The 17,958-nt window shown below is 37.9% G+C and overlaps 1 long non-coding RNA gene across 1 annotated transcript in view; it reads left to right on the forward strand.

Moving 5' to 3' along the window:
• The window catches only part of LOC134289778 (uncharacterized), a 710,729-nt gene extending 699,902 nt beyond the window's left edge, over nt 1-10,827 (forward strand). Inside the window, exon 6 of the long non-coding RNA XR_009998660.1 lies at nt 10,045-10,827. This is a non-coding gene — a long non-coding RNA (uncharacterized LOC134289778). The remainder of the gene's footprint in view (nt 1-10,044) is intronic.
• Nucleotides 10,828-17,958: the final 7,131 nt, after the last annotated feature.

Genomic DNA, 17,958 nt, shown 5'->3' on the forward strand with positions numbered 1-17,958 from the left:
AAATACAACGCAGTAGGCCTGGCCGCTTTGACGCTTGCACCATATTATTGATATGCTGCAAGCCTCAATACTGACAAGAAAAGTAATTGGGTCTAATCTAACCTGATTACTTTCCAGGATGCTTTCTCGTACTGGCTGCGTTTGTATTAGATAAGATTAGATTAGATTAGAAGACACCCAATGACGAACAGAGTAATATAATATACAAAATCAACTGCGACAACTGTGATGGCTGCTACATTGGGATCACAACGACGAAGCTGAAAACGCGTATATCGGGACATCGCTCAAACGTACGCAGATTGACGACACTGAGAGAAGCAGGACACACCAATGCAGACGCAGCGATAATTAGTATTAGGGAAAAGACAGCGCTAGTAGACCACGCAGCAGAAAATGACCATGTTTTCAGACTTGACGATGTGAAGATATTAGATAGGACACAAAAACCATCAAATTTTCCCATCTTGGAAAGCTGTCACATATACAACACGCCACACACGGTAAACAAACGTACTGACACAGACAATCTGAACGTAGTCTACGCTGGTCTACTCCACTCTGTCATGAACGTAAAAAGAACAAAATCAAACAACCAAAATAGACCGAATGTAAACATGATACAAACTGACAACACCGACACGACTGAATCCGAACACACAACGCACGAATAGAACAAACTAAAACTGTCATTTTGAAAATTATACGCAAAAGTAGTGGATAGCGGTCCGGTTTCCGACTAACGAAAAAATCTTTTTGAATTTGAAGGTTTCTCGGAACAGAAAAAACGGAAAAAATCAAAAAAACAACAAATTACGGTTAAAAGTTTTTAAAACCTACCACTGGACGAAATGGCAACAATTTTATTCGGTATGTGTTAAGGGGTCTCCAGTTATAGCCTAGTGGTTAAGGCTATGGATCGCCAATCCGGAGACGGCGGGTTCGATTCCCGTTCCGGTCGGGAAAATTTTCTCGACTCCCTGGGCATAGTGTATCATTGTGCTTGCCTCACAATATACAAATTCATGCAATGGCAGGCAAAGGAAGCCCTTCAATTAATAACTGTGGAAATGCTCAAAGAACACTAAGTTGAAGCGAAGCAGGCCAAGTCCCAGTGGGGACGTAGAGCCATAAAGAAGAAGAAGATGTGTTAAGTGTAGTCCAATGTGTTAAAACCAATGAAAATGACTATAATAAATTACAGATTCCCTGAGGAAGATCCAATAAGGATCGAAACGTTGGAAGAAGAAAGACCCCGAAAAGACTGAAACGCCAAAACTATTCGAAAGTCTTCAAAACAGTCGTCGTCAATATAGTGAATATCCACCATGGCGGGGTTTTATCAGAGTATAAACGACGAATTCGGACCCGAAGTAAGAGTCACACTAAAAAAGTATGCGAACAACAACTGAAGAATGAGCAACATGGTGGTACGAAAAGATTTTCTCAAAGGAAGGAAGGTTTGTTCCCCTCGCACATCCAGAATTCATTCAAGTGCGTTTTCCAACTACTCGAGGAGCGCAGCCCCTATCTGAGAAACCTGGAAAGCTGTACCACAACATTCAAGCGAAAAGTCCTAAGTCTGGAGTCCGACACACATACTTCAGGATCAAACAACTGCGGGCGATGGAACAACAACTACGCGCGAAGCTTTCCGGAGAATTACCCGAGAGCCGATACACCACCTTTTTCGCATCCCAAGAGATTTTCTTCGAACGACAAACCACATCAAACCGACAGAAAACAAGCAATAAATTCGAACGGCTACTTGCAACTATGATTGATCACTGTTCAAGTCGATCGCCGTCCCTAAACGAACAAGCAATCCACAATGGGCAGTAGTCAACTCCACTTCTTCGATCGATTCACCATAGTTCTCCAGCGTAATCTCCACTCCCGTTGAGAACTCTAACCTCAACACCTCGTCGTATATGACATTCCTTAACAGCAGACCCAGGATGGAACGTTGCGGGACTCCTGAGGTTATGTGAAAGTACCCGACCCAACTCCGTATCGTCAACTAGTACTTGATTCTGGAGGTCACTTCCGAGAATCTTGTACAGATACCGGGGTATTCTCGGACGCAGGAGCGCATCGGCAATAGGCACTATTTAGCACGTTTATTACATCACTACTGCACAGTAGCGAATTCCCCTTCCTCTTACGCTGGAGCTCGGCGATTTATGTAACCGACAGGCTAGCGTCTACGGTCGACCTCCCCTTCCAGAAGCCGAACTGGTTGCTCGAGAGACCTTTTACACCCTCGATGTGCCTCAACATTCTATTGAGGATGATCTTCTCGAGCACCTTCCCCACCATGTCGATCAAGCATATTAGTCAATATACCGACGGGTCTCCGGGTGGTTTCCCCGCGTTTGGCGATAGAACCAGGCTCTGCCTCTTCCATACTTCTGAGAAAACTCCCACGTTCAGGTATTGCTGCATAGCAGACCTGAACATCTCGGGAGCCTCTGCAATAGCAACTTTTAAGGCAAGGTTCTGAACTTCGTCCGGACTTGGGGCCTTACCTACGCTAAGGGACATTGATATCCCCGAAAGTTTCACATCGGTGATCCTCTCCTCATCACCAGTCTCAGTCCCCGGCTGTCCTATGATAGGATTCCAAGGAATAGGATCATGACGCGGAAGAAGTCCCTCGATTATCCCCTCCAACATCTCTGGAGATTGCTCTGTAGGAGCCATCACACCTCTCGTCTTGGCCATCACGATCCTGTAGGCACCATCTCACGGATTCGCATTGGCACTCTGACAGAGACCCTCGAAGCAGGCCTTATTGTTTGCCCTTATCTCGGTCTTCAGTGCCTCTTTTTCAGCGGCGAACACCACCCGCTGTTGATTTCTCTCTTCCTCAGATCGTGCTTGATGCATCCGCTGCCTAGCCCGTAGGCAGGCGCGGTGCAGGTCCGCAAACGCATAAGTCCACCAGTAAGCCGATGGCTTCCCATTTCTGGGGTGGGCTCGCCTAGGCATGGTCTCATCGCACGCACGCGAGAACACCGTTACTAGCTCGTCGCCATCAAAACCAACTAAGTTTCACTCACGGCGGAGCGCTTCTTCAAATACCCCTTCATCAAAGTATGATGTCTTCCACCTACGAAGACTTGACCTTGGCCTAGCCACCTCTTCCTCTAGCTGCTGCCTGCTGTTGTTGTAGTTCATACTGTAGCGAATCGCCAGGTGACACTCACAACTATAGCGGTCGCCTACTCTCCTGTTTGAACTACTTATTAGGCCAGGACTGCACAAAATAACGTAAATAATCGATTCCGTATCGTTCCCACTAAAGGTACTCTTGGTACCGACATTAGCTAGGTCGACATCTAGTATGACCAGTGTCTCTAGCAGGATCTGAACCCGGTGGTTCGTAAAAAGGCTTCTACATTCCACGGCCCAGGCATTCAAATCATCCGCTATTACCACCGGCTTTCGCCCTGTTAGCACGGTCATCATACAGTCCACCATTTCGCCTTGTCTACAGAATTTGTTGAATAACAGTTTCTTAACCCTCCTTTGGTAGTAGGGTCATTTTTGACCCGAACCGTACTCTACGTCAGCGAGCTGCTGCCAAAAGGAAGATTAAGCTAAAGTTTGCTTAGGAATAGTTTGTTTCACTCTTGTACGGCAAAATTGTTTGTTGGGTGTAGACTTTTATATGTATGTATACGTAGTTTATGGATAGGCCCTTACAAACTCTAATACTTCTATTTTAATTATTTTTGGAAAGTTAATTGAGGAAGAACAGGTATGCAATCTGAATTGTTATTGTTTATTTTAACTTTAAATTTTGAAAGAGGGAAAACCCCCTTTGAGTGATTTCGTATGCAATCTGAAGTTGGAGTAGAAAAGACATGAAAACTTCCACTGCCTGTGGTCATGCGCATCTTCCCCGATACGAGGATATAGAAGGATGTGATGATATGTCAACTACTTTACGAAAGGCCAACGACTCACAGAGGCGTCGTTGGGGTCAAACAAATGTATATTTAGAATTCTTATAATGATATGGGATAAACTAAAAGCGAAAGTTGCGACAAGACTCAGGTTGTGCCAGTCTAAATGCGCAGATCATTTAGAAGTCAGAATTTCCTGTAGAGAACCTTCCAGAAACTCTCCCAGCATTTCTCTATACATTCTTCCAATGGCATCTTCATGAAATTTCTCAGAATCTCAGAAATCGCTACTTGAATTTTTTCAGGAAATTATTTACGTATTCCTTAAGAAATGTTTTCAGTGATCCATTTAGAAAATCTACAGCTCAGATTTCCTTCTAAATTGCTCCAGAAACCTACATAAGACTCCTTCAGAAATTCTTTAAACGTTTCCTTCAGACAATATTACATCGATTCCTTTATCCATTTTCCGGGAGATTCCTCTAGAAATTCTTCATAAGATTCCTCATTTCTTCACCAAAGATTTCCAACGAGGGCCTTCTTCAGATATTCGCACAAGTATTTCTTCAGATATATATTCAAAAATTTCCTTTAGGAAGTTTTTTTTTCTGAAACTCTACCAGAGTTTACTTTAAAACATGACAAATGATCGTTTAGAAAATCTTTCGGAATTTTCTCTAGGAATTCCTGCATTTCACAAGCATTCTTTCAATGATTTCTTCAAAAAATCTTGCAGAAATTCATTTGAAAATTAGTAAAAGAAGTCCTCCAGTGGCTTGTTTAGAAACTGTCATAGGAAATCTATTGAAAATTTCCACAGCAACGTGTCCAGGTTTTTTTTTTCTCAGGGATTCATCCTGAAAATCCAGCAGAAGCTCTACCGGAGATTTTTCCATTTTCTCTCTCAGTGACACAAGCAGAAATTCCGGCAGCGATTCTTTCAGAATTTCCTTCAGATGTTCCTCCATGTATTTCCCCAGAAGTCTCTCTGGCATTTCCTCTAAGCATAACTCCAATAATTTCCACACGGATTCTTTAAGGAATTCATTCAGAAATATTTCCTTTAAATGTCTGCGGGAACTCGTGTAGATATATTTAAAGTGTTTTTTTTTTCTATGGGTCTTTACATAAGCTTAGGTAGGCATTTTTCTAGCTATTCCTACAGCAACTTGAAAAATACTTCCACAGACTGCCCCAGCAAAACTTTTTAAAAATTATCCAACAATTTTTTTACCTAAGTTGTCCAGGTTGTTTCTGAAAAAAATCCTCAATAAACTTTACTAGGAACTAAACCAAAAGTTTTACCAGAGGAACTTTCCTGAAGAGTGTTACCACGTATTTCTCAGGGACGTTCTTAAGAAATCCACCAAGGATTCAACCAAGAATTTACCTCGAATTTATTTAGGATATTGCTATAGAGGTTCATTCAATACTACTATTCAAGATTTGCACATGGATTCTCTTCAAGATAAGTTCAGGAATTCTAACATGGATTATTTCAGAAATTCCTACTCTGATTCCTTCTAAAAATCCTTTAGAGATTCCTCTCAAAATATATCCAGAGACATCTCAAGTAACAATGACGACTGAATAACAGCTTATTTAGCGAAAAAAAAACTTTCAAAATCTAGCTGAAGAGCGGCTAATTAATCTATTGTACAGCAATAATGCTCTGGAATTTTAGAGATTTCTTCAGGTATTTCAGCAAGGGAGTTCCTCAAAAGTTCATCCACGGAGTTTTTCAGAAAATCCTTTAAAAATCCTACAGAGATATCTTCGGAAATTCCTCCATGTTTCGGAATGTCATACATGTTTCTTCAAGAATTTCTTGAGAAATTTCTTCAGAAATTCTAATAAAGATGTTTTTACCCTTCTTACACCCATCAGAAGGGTATAAATATCGCTCGAAAAACCGACTTTCGATCCGAGGCCCGGAGGGCCGAGTCTCATATACCAATGAACTCAGCTCGACGAACTGAGCAAATGTCTGTATGTGTGTGTGTGTGTGTATGTGTGTATGTGTGTATGTGTGTGTGTGTGTATGTGCGTTACAAAAAAAGTCACGCACGTTTCTCAGCCGTCTGTCAACCGATTTGAGTTCTCTTGGAAGCAAATGAAAGCTACTACATCCTAGTAGAACGCTATTGAATTTTTTTTCGATTGGACGTTTGGTTACCGAGATATCTCTCGAAGAGTACTTATGAGTCATACATCTAAACTTTTTAAGATTTTTGACCAAGTGTATCATAATAAATATTTCGGCCGTTTGTCAATCGATTTGGGTTCTCTTGGCACCAAATGAAAGCTACAGCATCCTAGTAGATCGCCCAGAAATTTTATTTCGATTGGACATTTGGTTACCGAGATATCTTTCGAAGAGTACTTTGAAATAATATAGGTTAGCTTATTGAGAGATTTTTTACATTTCGCATATTGATGAATATCTCAGCCGTCTGTCAACCGATTTGAGTTCTCTTGGCAGCAAATGAAAGCTACAACATCGTAGTAGAACGCTCTGAAATTTTATTTCGATTGGACATTTGGTTACCGAGATATCTTTCGAAGAGTACTTAGGAGTTATTCAACTAAACTTTTTGAGATTTTTGACCAAGTGTATCATAATAAATATCTCAACCGTCTGTCAACCGATTTCGGTTCTCCTGGCACCAAATGAAAGCTATAACATCCTAGTAGAACCCTATACAATTTTATTAGGAGTGGACATTTGGTTTTCGAGATATCTTTCAAAGAGTACTTGGGAGTAATACAGGTTAACCTTTTGAGAGATTTTCGACCAAGTGTATCATAATAAATATCTCAGCCGTTTGTCAACCGATTTGGGTTCTCTTAGCACCAAATGAAAGCTACAGTATCCTTGTAAAAGGCTCTGAAATTTTATTTGGATTGGACATTTGGTTACTGACATATCTTTCGAAGAGTATTTCAATAAATTCCTTTTTTTTATTATTATATTCGTTTGTTATCTTGCATAAGCTTTTGACCAGTCTATGGGAAATTATTGTTCAATCAATAATACTGACCTCATATAAAGTGTATACTAGCAGGTTATTGTTTTCAATAAAATTATAAATAACAAATTACAAATAAACAGGAATTCTTTGAAAACTAACAATATGTTAAATGAAAGCTTTGAATTTATGTATTGTGGGAAAAATGCAAGAACTGCACACTTAAAATAAAGTACCGTATTCAGCTGTTCTATTTTCGGTAAAAGTTCAGATTACCGAATGTTCAGCACCATATTACCGAAGTTCGTCAAAAAATTAGCCGAACTTCGGTAAAACTGTGCTGAACTTCGGTAATCCGAACTTTTACCGAAAATAGAACAGCCGAACAAGTGACTCTAAAATAAGTGTGTGGACATCCGAAATAACTAGCTAATTCCAAAACTGATTAGCATAGTAGATATATCATTTTTGTCCTTTTTACACCATAATCATGAATACCAAGTACTTCGGAGCTAATTTATTCGACTGATTAAGAGATATTAGACACAGTGTATCTCGCTGATTTGCTTATCCATTTGTTAATCGATTCAAGATCTTTTGGCAGTTAACAAAAAATACAATATTCCAGAATATGTACACTATTTTTTTTTAAATTTCATTCAAGATTCTAGAAGGTGTCTGGCATTTCTGGTAGTTTAGTCCATGGTCCATGATGCTATTTTGGAAACCAATCCACTAGATGCCAAATCCACAATATTTTCTAGAACTTTTGGTCCATCACACAAAATAAATATGTTAAATACAAATAATACAACAATAGTTTTAATAAGTGTAAGAAGGGTTCTGTTCACCATAGGTGGATTAAATCGGGTTTTTTAAATTGCTCCTACTGATCCGCCAGATATTGTATCTGCTTTGATTTCCCCAGAGATTGCATCAAGAATTATTGTAAGAATTAAAAGAATTCCTTAAGGAATTTCCGAGTAAATACCTGCAGAATCCTGAAAGAATTTCTGAAAAATTCTTGGTGATAACTTCGGAGATATTTTGAAGAAATTCCTGATGACATACCAGAAGAGTTTCTGAAAGAATTTCTCAAAAAAGGTCTGCCTAAATCCCTGCTCAAAACACAGACAAAGTTACTGGTGAAATCCTTGTAAAAATACCTAAATAAATTTCTAAAGCATGCCTGGAGGACTTTCTGAAAGAATTCCTGGAAGAAATCTTGGATATATATCTGGAAGAATTCTTAGAAGAACTTCTTCTACAATTTCTAGAGAAATTAGTACACAGAATTCCTTAAAGTTTGACCTGGAATTGATTAATTGATTGATTTATCTTTATTTGAGAGACTTTCAGCCCTTGGCTGGTTCGTCTCTGCCTTGACCTGGAAAAAATCCAAATAAAATCTCGTAGAAACAAAAAAAAAATCAGCAGGCATTCTCCAGACAAGCGCCAGAGAATTTTGTGGAAAAAAAATTTCTTGGGAGGAAGTCATAGGATATTTTATTTTAAAAATTGTCAAGGAATATATTCTAGAGTAATTTCTGCAGAAATTGTTGTGAGAATCATTCAAAAACTTCCTAAAGTATCACCGGAAGAAATTATGAAAGCATTCTTGAAGAAAGGTCCGAATGGATCTTAAATGATCCCAGGAGGAAGACCTGGAGGAACTTCTGCAGAAACCCCAACAAGAATCTCTAGAGAAATTTCTAAATAAAAGCCTGAGAGAACCCATGAATGAATGGAATAATACCTGAAGGAAGCTCTGGAGAAAAATTCCTATAATAATTTTTCGCAGAGTTACTGGAAAATTTCTGAATTTTTAAAGAAAAACTCTGGGAGAATTTCTGAAAGAATTTCTGAAGATCCAATTTTTTTTATCTGTATTAATGAGATTTTTAGCAAAGATCCAAATCTGTAAAAATCCTAAAATTGCTTCTTTTGAAGAAACTCTTGGAATAATTCCTAGGAGAATTAATAAAATAAAAAATCGGAAAAATTCCTGGAGAAATCTCAAAGAAAAACTCATGGAGAAAATTTCTTCAGAAATGTTTGAAGAAATACATGAAGGAAAACATACCCGAAGTGTTGTAGCAATCTGTGAATAAATAATCCAAAAAATCCCTGGAGAAACCAGTGGACTATATTCGAGTTTTTTTTTGTAATTCCTAGACCCGAAAAGTTCCTGGAGAAATTCCTGAATGAATCTCTGCGTAATTGTCTAGAGAAAATTGCATTGAAACACTTGGACAGATACGCTTGAAAAAAAAACCTTCAAAGTAGCTATTTGTGAAATCATTCTGGGAATTCCTGCGAAAGTCTTTTTTTTTCTATAAAAATTCCGGAAAAATGTTTAGAAACCTGAAAGAACCCCTCAAACAATTTCTTGTGGTGTCTCTGGATTACTCCAAATTACGAGTGAATTCCAAAGAAGTGCATGTAAAAGAGTATATTCTTAAGACATTCTTGGCTGAATCTCTTGAAGAATTCTCGTTGAGCTCCAATAGGAATTTCTGCAAAAATACCGCTTTCGCGTAAATCACAGAAAAAATCGTTAAAGCATAACTGATGGAGGGGTTTCCCCGGAATAATTCCCTAATAGACGCGATATAGCAAACATTTCCACGGGGAGTACCTGAATAGGGAAACATTCAGCTCTAATTTTACCATCACAGTACTGTCTATGACCGTGATAACCGTAGAAACATGGTCTGTGCCGTTATTGCCGTAATGGAGTTTGGAATTCTTAAGATGCACAACGAGAACAGTATGCTTCTCCCAAGCTCCGTTTGTCAATTCCTTGTGCAATTTCGATTGTTCTGTTCAATCACAGAGTAGCAATGGACAATTGATCATGTTTGCTTTCGTGCATGGTACACCGTGTGGCAAACATAAAGATGTCCTGTGTCCTAGAAAGTATAGGAAATTCACATTTCAACATATTCTTACACTGACCTGGAATCGATTCCAGACACCCTCAGCATGATCTTGCTAAATAGTTGCCCGTTTACTGTCTGTGCAATATGGACTCCATGTTTCTGTCTCGTTTTAAATTTACAATGCCACTACAACCTGTTTGATCCTCCAACGTCATTTCCCTCCCACGTCAATTGCCTGCAATACTAATTAATTGTATTTTTCATCTCTTTCACTCGTTTCAGGTAAACCCATCAATTACCCCATGGAAGCAATTTCCCAACGATGAGCTGTGCAATGACTCGTGAGATTGCTTCATGATCCTACCCGGAAACTAGAAAACTTCCACTGGCCTGTCAAATGAGTGCCATCCATTAGCCATTCCAGCAGTGCCAAAGTATCGTTTAATGGGGTTTATCTGGCAGGAAAATAATGAAATACTGCCTATCGTCAACCGGGCGGTACGGTGCGGTGGTGTAACCATCGCGAAATGTTGTAATCCAAAAGACTAGAGTCACCACTCGCCCTCAAGCCGTCCATCCATCCCACCCATCTGGGCAGGTTCGCCTAATTAAACCATAAATTTTAAATCACTCAATGATGGGGTCTCATTATCCTTTACGACGCCGACTACGGCGATGGCGACAAAGACAAAGACAAAGACGACGAAAAACTTCAATCCGCGGGACATTGACTAATGAACGGAGTGCGCTTTGCTTGTACCCTTCCAGTTTTCAAGGACGAATAAATCTCCGATTATTAGCGCCCACCAATCTTCGCGTGGCTTCGAGACGGTGAACGGGTTAAGAGACAGGGATGCCAGGTGCTTTTCCTACGATGAAAATGAAATTTCGAATTTTCTTGGTATTTAAGCTGGCGGGGAATAACAAAAGGAGTTAAGGCGAAACTGGAAGCATTTCCTCACTTTTTGGTTTTTGATTTTTTATTAAATAACGAAGCAATATTTTCAAAATCGGTTTTCGTGCACATGTAGAGTATGGATCAAGGTATCTTCTGAATTTTTTTGGAGGGGAAAATGTTTTTCGTTTTTGCAGAATCCATTTTTGAACAAAATTTCACAAAAAAATGGTTTCTGCAAAAATGGAAAACATTTTCCACCTCAAAAAATTTCAGAAGATACCTTGATCCATACTCTACATGTGCACGAAAACCGATTTTGAAAATATGCTTCGTTATTTAATAAAAAATCAAAAACCGAAAAAATGAGAAAATGTGAAAATGCTTTTAGTTTCACCTTAATAACGATTTTATTAAATCTTCAAAATTTGAGAAATGTTATAAACATATGCACTTTTGAGAATCACAATTTTGTTCATAGTGAAGTTCAAATATTCAAACAGAATACGTATGAATCCAAAAATCTGGCAACTCTGTTGAGAAAGTCGACGACGGCATGGGCGACATAATGACAGTACGTGTACCACCACCGAATTTAAGGTTCAGTGAATTCTCGCTATCTGATGCCGCCCGGTCGGCGGAGTCCATCTTCGACGAAACAGTAAAATTCCATCGACGCATATTTTGCCCCACGTTTGGAATACCTACCAACGTGCCGCACCGCTGCTCGAGGGAAATGGGTTCGTCGGATCTATTACACAGATCTGCTGCGGCGTTTATGTCGTCGTTGCACTAAGGGACATTCGGCTAATCTAGCTGGCCGTCAAAATCCGAGAATTTAAAAGTTACTCGTTTTGTTAGATATCATTTCCAACCCAAAACTAATTTGGACCAAAATTGCCATTTGTGACTCGATATTCTCCAATTTGAATGAAGTTTGTTCATGCGCTGGTTTTCGTGAGTCATTTATTTTTGCGTCAACAGATAACTATTTTCCCCACCCCCAGACGAGCTTGGTGGTCTAGTGGCTACCGCTTCTGATTCATATGGAGAAGGTCCTGGGTTCAATCCCTGGCTCGTCCAGGAATTCATTTATTTATTTATTTCGTCAAACAATAACGTAGACTACATTCTCACTTATAGCTATATTCTATGGTTTCTCAAGGAATTAAAGTATTTTTTTTTAATATTGTTCGAGACATGGTTATATCTATACATGCGCAGTGCTGATTATAGAGATTCATCATTCGATTTAATGGACCAAATTTCGCATAATCTGTTCGATGACTGTTAAGAGCAATGCGTTGAAATACTAAGTCATTTATGAATGATACCATGGCTAATTCGCGACGCTCTTTCAAAGTTTGGATATCTATAAGCATGCATCGAGCCTGATAAGAAGGCAGTGGAAAAGTGGTCCAACCTAACTAACAACCTAAGGAGGAACTGTTTTTGTATTGATTCGATTCGATCCTCGTGAGTTATCATGTAGGGAGACAATACTATGCTACAGTATTCTAGAACTGATCTTACATAAGTAACGTATAATGTTTTTATTGTGTATGGGTCCTGAAAGTTGTAGTCAAAACATTAGTTGCTTTGTGAGCGATAGCGTTATAATGATCAGTGAAAGTTAACTTCGATCTAAGATAACTCCTAAATCTCTAATTCTATTACATTTTACAACTTCTTGATTTCCTAAAAATATAGTAATTGGTGGTGTGCTATGTTTTCTGCTGAACGTTATTGAATTACATTTTTTCACGTTTAACTGCAGTAGGCTTTTTCTACACCATTGGTCAAACATTCTCTGTCTTCTACATTTTTTCCATAAATAGTTTGATATCGTCAGCATATATGAGGATCTTGATTTGCTTAGGAATATACGTGATATCGTTCATAAACAATATAAAAATCAAATGTCCTAAATGTGAGCCTTGAGGAACTCCCGATGATACTTTGATAGGTTTTAAATTTTTCCCATCAAATCTTACAATCTGTAAACGGTCAGTTAAATACGATTCGATCCATTTCAGAAATTTTGACTCGATTCCCATTTTATCAAGCTTGAAAATCAACATTGGAATGTCAAGTTTGTCGAACGCTTTACTAAAATCGGTGTAAAGTGATTTAACATAGTTACCTCCATCCATTGCACATAAGGTGTAATTAACAAATTCTAACAAGTTTGTCGTAGTTGAACGTCCTTTGAAAAATCCATGTTGCGCATTAGTTATTCTTTGTTTTATTTGATTAAACGCACTTTTGTTTGTAATAGATTCGAATAGTTTTGGTATGCATGGCATGAGATAATGGCAATTCCACGATAATTACGAACGTTAGATTTTTTACCAGATTTATAGATGGGTATAAGGAAAGATTTTTTCCAACCTTACGGAAACTTTCCACTTTCAAGCGACATATTGTAAAGCCAAAATAGTGGTGCCGCAAATTCAGTTGCCAAGTTTCTTAAAAGAACCGGTGGAATTCCATCTGATGAGAGCGAGCAAAGGCGCTTAAACCTAGGCACAAGGGCCAGGACACGGACCAAATACCTGTGTTCCATCCCAGGATTCCAAGGACTAAGGGGTGACATTAACCTTCTTAGCAACGTCACCCCCACCGATTTTTCACGTAGTTAGCTCTCTATAAAACTGAGCGGTTGGTACGAGATGTCCCCGCCTTAATGGTTTTATTGTAGAATCAATAACACTGCACAGTAGGCCTGGCCGCTTTAATGCGTGTAATGCATTCTTGATGTACTGCAAGCATTAATAATGACAAGAAAAAAGGTAGAAGTTGTCGATTCTATCATTTTCCAGGATTCTTTCAATGAATGGCTGTGTATGTGTAGACTAGACTAGACTAGACTAGAACCGATGGAATTCCATCTGGTCCTGGACCTTTGTTTGGATCTAAGCCTTTTAGACCACTTAAAATGTCCTGTAACTTGATATGATTGATTCCAATATTGTTGATAAAATCAGGAAAATGAGAGAAGTATTCATAGTCACGATCAGAATCCGAAAATGTACTATAAGTATCTTGGAAAAAGGCCGCAAAAAGATTGCAAATTTCATCGGGATTTTCTCCTACTTCATCATCGAATGACATTTTTGATGGAAAATTGTTTGACTTTAACTTAGTTTTAGCATAATTGAAGATTTTTTTGGGGCATATTATATGGGGCACGGAAAATATTATGAGTATAGTTTTCATCTAAAAGTGCTTCACACATCTTCGAAGACATCATTTAGAAAAACTTACAAATATTTTCTCTCCATTCGTTCTTTTATCAAATACTCCAGAGTTTTAATCATGAATCCGTCCAGGGGTTGGAAAATATTTCGAAGTTATCATCAGAAATTTCTCCTAAAGTTCTTCTTCTCGTGATCCAAAGAAATTGTCTTTAAATAATGTTTTAAGAAATTATTTTTTTTTTCAAGAATTTTAAGAACACCTCCAGTATTTCATCCAGGGATTCTTTTATAAAATATTTCACAGATTCTTTTAGAATTCAGAATTTAAAATGTGCATTAGGGAAAGTCAGGAGAGAGTCCTTCTAAAATTTCCGAGATTTCTTATGAAATTGCTGTGAGGATTAATTACAAAAATTTAAATCCAGATATTCTTGGTTTGGTTTGTTTTAGACATTCCTTCTGGTGTTTTCAGAGATTTTTTCTTGAGATTCTTCTAGAAATTTTGTTAAGGATTCCACTTGAAAACTTTCCATCAACATTCTCAAAAAGGTTTCGGGGTTTTCTTTCAAAAGATCTGAATTTCAGAATTGTCGCATCAATTTCTAGAAAGTGTCTTTCAAAAACTCTTCCAATGATTTCTTGAGAAATTTTCCGCAGATTTCATAAGAAGTTTCTCAGAAAAACACCAAGAAGATTTCCGCACAAAGATTTCTTTAGGCAGTTTTTCTTCACAATTTCTTCAGGGATTCTTACGGGTTGTGCCCAAATATTCCTTCAGGAATTTTACTTCAGATTCTTCACGAAACATGGTAAAGGACTACTCTCAAAAACCTTGCAGGAACATCCTCAGACAATTTTCCTAAAATTCCATGATAAATTCAGAAATCTCAAAACCACGTTGAGTAGGCTCTTTCTGATACATACATATTCCGCTGTAAATTTTTCTGAAATTTCTATAAGGATTGCTTTAAAATATCTTCCTTTGATTCCCTCAGAAATCTTCCAGAGAGTCCTCTGGAAATTTATCCGCATATTCCAGTGGATTTCCACGAAGAATGCAAAAGATTCTTGCAATTTTTTTTCAGTGGTTCCAGCAAGAATTCCTTTAGAGATTTGATCAGAAACTCATACAGATATGCCTTCAAGAATTGCTCCGAGTTGCATGAATTCCAAGGATTCTGTTGACATTTTTCCAGCCATTCCAACAGAAATGTCTATAAGGATTCCTCTAAACGCAGTGGCTTAACTTCCCCAACAGGGGAGAAAAAAAGGATTGCTCCAGAGATTCCTCCAGGAATCCTTCTATATGTTCTCCTAAAGATTTTTCTGTATGTCTTTGGGGCGATTTATGAACGCAATTTCCCCATTGACCCGAGCAGAAGAAAATAACAACAGTATAAGGACCTGTGTTACTTGGGTAAAATAACTGAATAATTGAATCGATTATTTTCAAGTTATCAACATAACAGATTATGTTATTAACTTGTCTGTCATAAGCGGCAAAATAACAAATATCATAACAAAAAAATGTTCTTGGAAAACCATTTTAATAATTTTTTTTTGTTAGTTTCAATATCAACTTAATAACAGTGCATTTGAAAAATATTCCAATAACATATTTTATTATTAATTTGTTATTGATAATATTCGGAAAGCAACATTTGTTATTTTATCAAAATCGTAACTAAGTAAATTATGATACTTATTATATAAAATTATTCACTTTGTCTCACAAACCCACAAATAACATGAGTAACAATACTGTAAATGATTGAAAAATACTACTTCCAGAAATTTCTCCGAGAGTTCTTCCACGAAATCATTCACAGACTTTCAAAGACTTCTCTAGAAATTCCCTAAGAATTATGAACAGAATCCTTTCAAGGATTTCTTCCGAATTCCCCGTGATTATTTGTCCCGAATTTTATCTTCAGATTTCTCTGAAAATTTCTTTGAGAATTTCACCAAAGAATTCTCCTGGAGTTTTTCAAAAGATTTTGCCAAGAATTCTAATAATTGCTCAGAAGTATTACTTTGGAATTTCTAAGAAGATTGCGCCAGGAGTCCTTTTGAAGACTTCTCCAGGGTATCGAAGGGTTCCTTCAGAACTTCCAAATGTGTGTGAAGAATTAGCATTTAGTTAAAATTCATAAATACAAAGAAATTAAAAAAAAAATACTTCCAAATGTTTTCCCAAATATTATTTAAGGAATTTTCAGAGGATTCTTTCGGAAATTTCCTTCCTAACTGAATACAAAGTGGAACAAAACAAAAGGACAGATCATCATTATCGAATTGTCGCTTTGATTTCAATACTTGTCACTGTTGTGCTATTGTTGATAAGTTGATCAATAGTACAACAATAACAAAACTTGTACTTCAACAAAACATGTTATTGAAATGTAATTGAGTGAATGTATATTAATAGCTTGATTATAACTAAATGAGATTGTCCAACAAAGTTTGTTATTGTAAAGCTATGCCTTGATAATTAAATAATAACAAAACAAGATATAAAAACAGGTTATGTGTTTTCGAAGTTATTAATTTGATATTCTCCTCTGCTCGGGGAAGACTGTTACCCTTCTGTTTGGGAGCAGAAAAAATTGTCACTAAAAGATTGTTTATGATGACTGCAATAACCTACGTTACCACTCGTCCATATGAATGAGAAATTGTTATATAATTCTATGATTATTGGCTTTTTCGTGAAATGAATCTCCTTTAGAAAACAAAAAAACAATTCTTACATTGTCATTACTCACTGCATTCTTACGCAAACTCTTCCGGAAATCTATTCCTTAAGAAATCCATCCGGGACATTAATCCAACAATTCTTCCGGGAGTTTTTGAAAAAAAAAATCCTCCAGAAACCTCCGAAAGATCTTTAGGAATTTCCCCGGAAACTCCCCCGGAAATGCATCCGAAAGTTTCTGCAGGAAGTTCTCCAAATATTCCCCTGGGAATCGCTCCAGAGATTCGTTCGGGAATTCCTCCAGAAGTTCAAACGGAAATTTCTCAAGAAATGTTTCCGTAAACTCCTCTAAAAATTACCCAAATATTTCCTTTAGAAGTTCCTCCAAGATTTTTTTTTAAATTCCTCAGGGAATTCCTCCAGAAATTGTTCCAAAATTTCTCCGGGATTTTGTCCAAAAAACCCCCGAGCAATTTCACAGAAATATCTTTGAGAATTTCTCCAAAAATTTCCTCTGGAAATTCTTCCGAGAATTAAACTTGAAATTTCTTAGAAATTTCTTCATAAATTCCAGAATTTCATCCTGAAAATCCTTCGGAAGTCCCTAAAGAAATTTCTCACCTAATTCGTCCAGACAATCCTCAGGGAATTCTCCAAAAATGTTTCCGAAAATTCATCCAAGTATTCCACTGCAAATTCCTCAATACCTCCCGGGAAAAATTTCCTCAGGGAATCCTCAATAATTTCCCTCAGACATGACTAAAGAAAGTTTTTCACAGAATCATTAGAAAAATTTCCTCAGGAATCCTCCAAGAAACCTACCTAGAAAATCCTCAAGGAATTCTCACAGTGATTGCTCAAGAAATTTTATCAGGGATTCATCACGGAATTCCCCCAGGAATCCCAAAGGAATTTCTGAACGATTCTAGAAACGATTTCTAGGACAATCCCGAAGGAATTCCTGCAGGAATATCGAAACAATTCTTGTAAAAATCATGAAGGAATTCCGGGAATAATCCCGAAGGACTTCCTGGAGCAATCCCGAAGGAATTCCAAGAGGAATTCCGAAAGAATTCCAGGAGGAGTCCCGGGAAAAAAAATCCTGGAGGAGTTCCGAAAGAATTCCTGGAGGAATCCCGAAGGAACATCATGTGGGATCCCCGGAGGAATTCTTGGAGAAAACCCCAAAGGAATTCCTGGAGCAATCCGCGGACGAATTTCTGGAGGAATCCCCGAAGAAATTCCGGGATGAATTCTCGAAGGAATTCCGGGAGAAATCCCGAATGAATTCCAAGAGGAATCCCTGAATGGATTCAGGGAGGAATCCTCGAAGGAATTCCGGTAGGAATCCCCGAAGGAGCTCTTGGAGGAATCCCCAAAGGACTACCAGGAGGAATCCTCGAAGG

This window comes from Aedes albopictus, chromosome 3, assembly GCF_035046485.1.
Source record: "Aedes albopictus strain Foshan chromosome 3, AalbF5, whole genome shotgun sequence".
In the NCBI taxonomy this organism is placed as follows: Eukaryota; Metazoa; Arthropoda; class Insecta; order Diptera; family Culicidae; genus Aedes; species Aedes albopictus.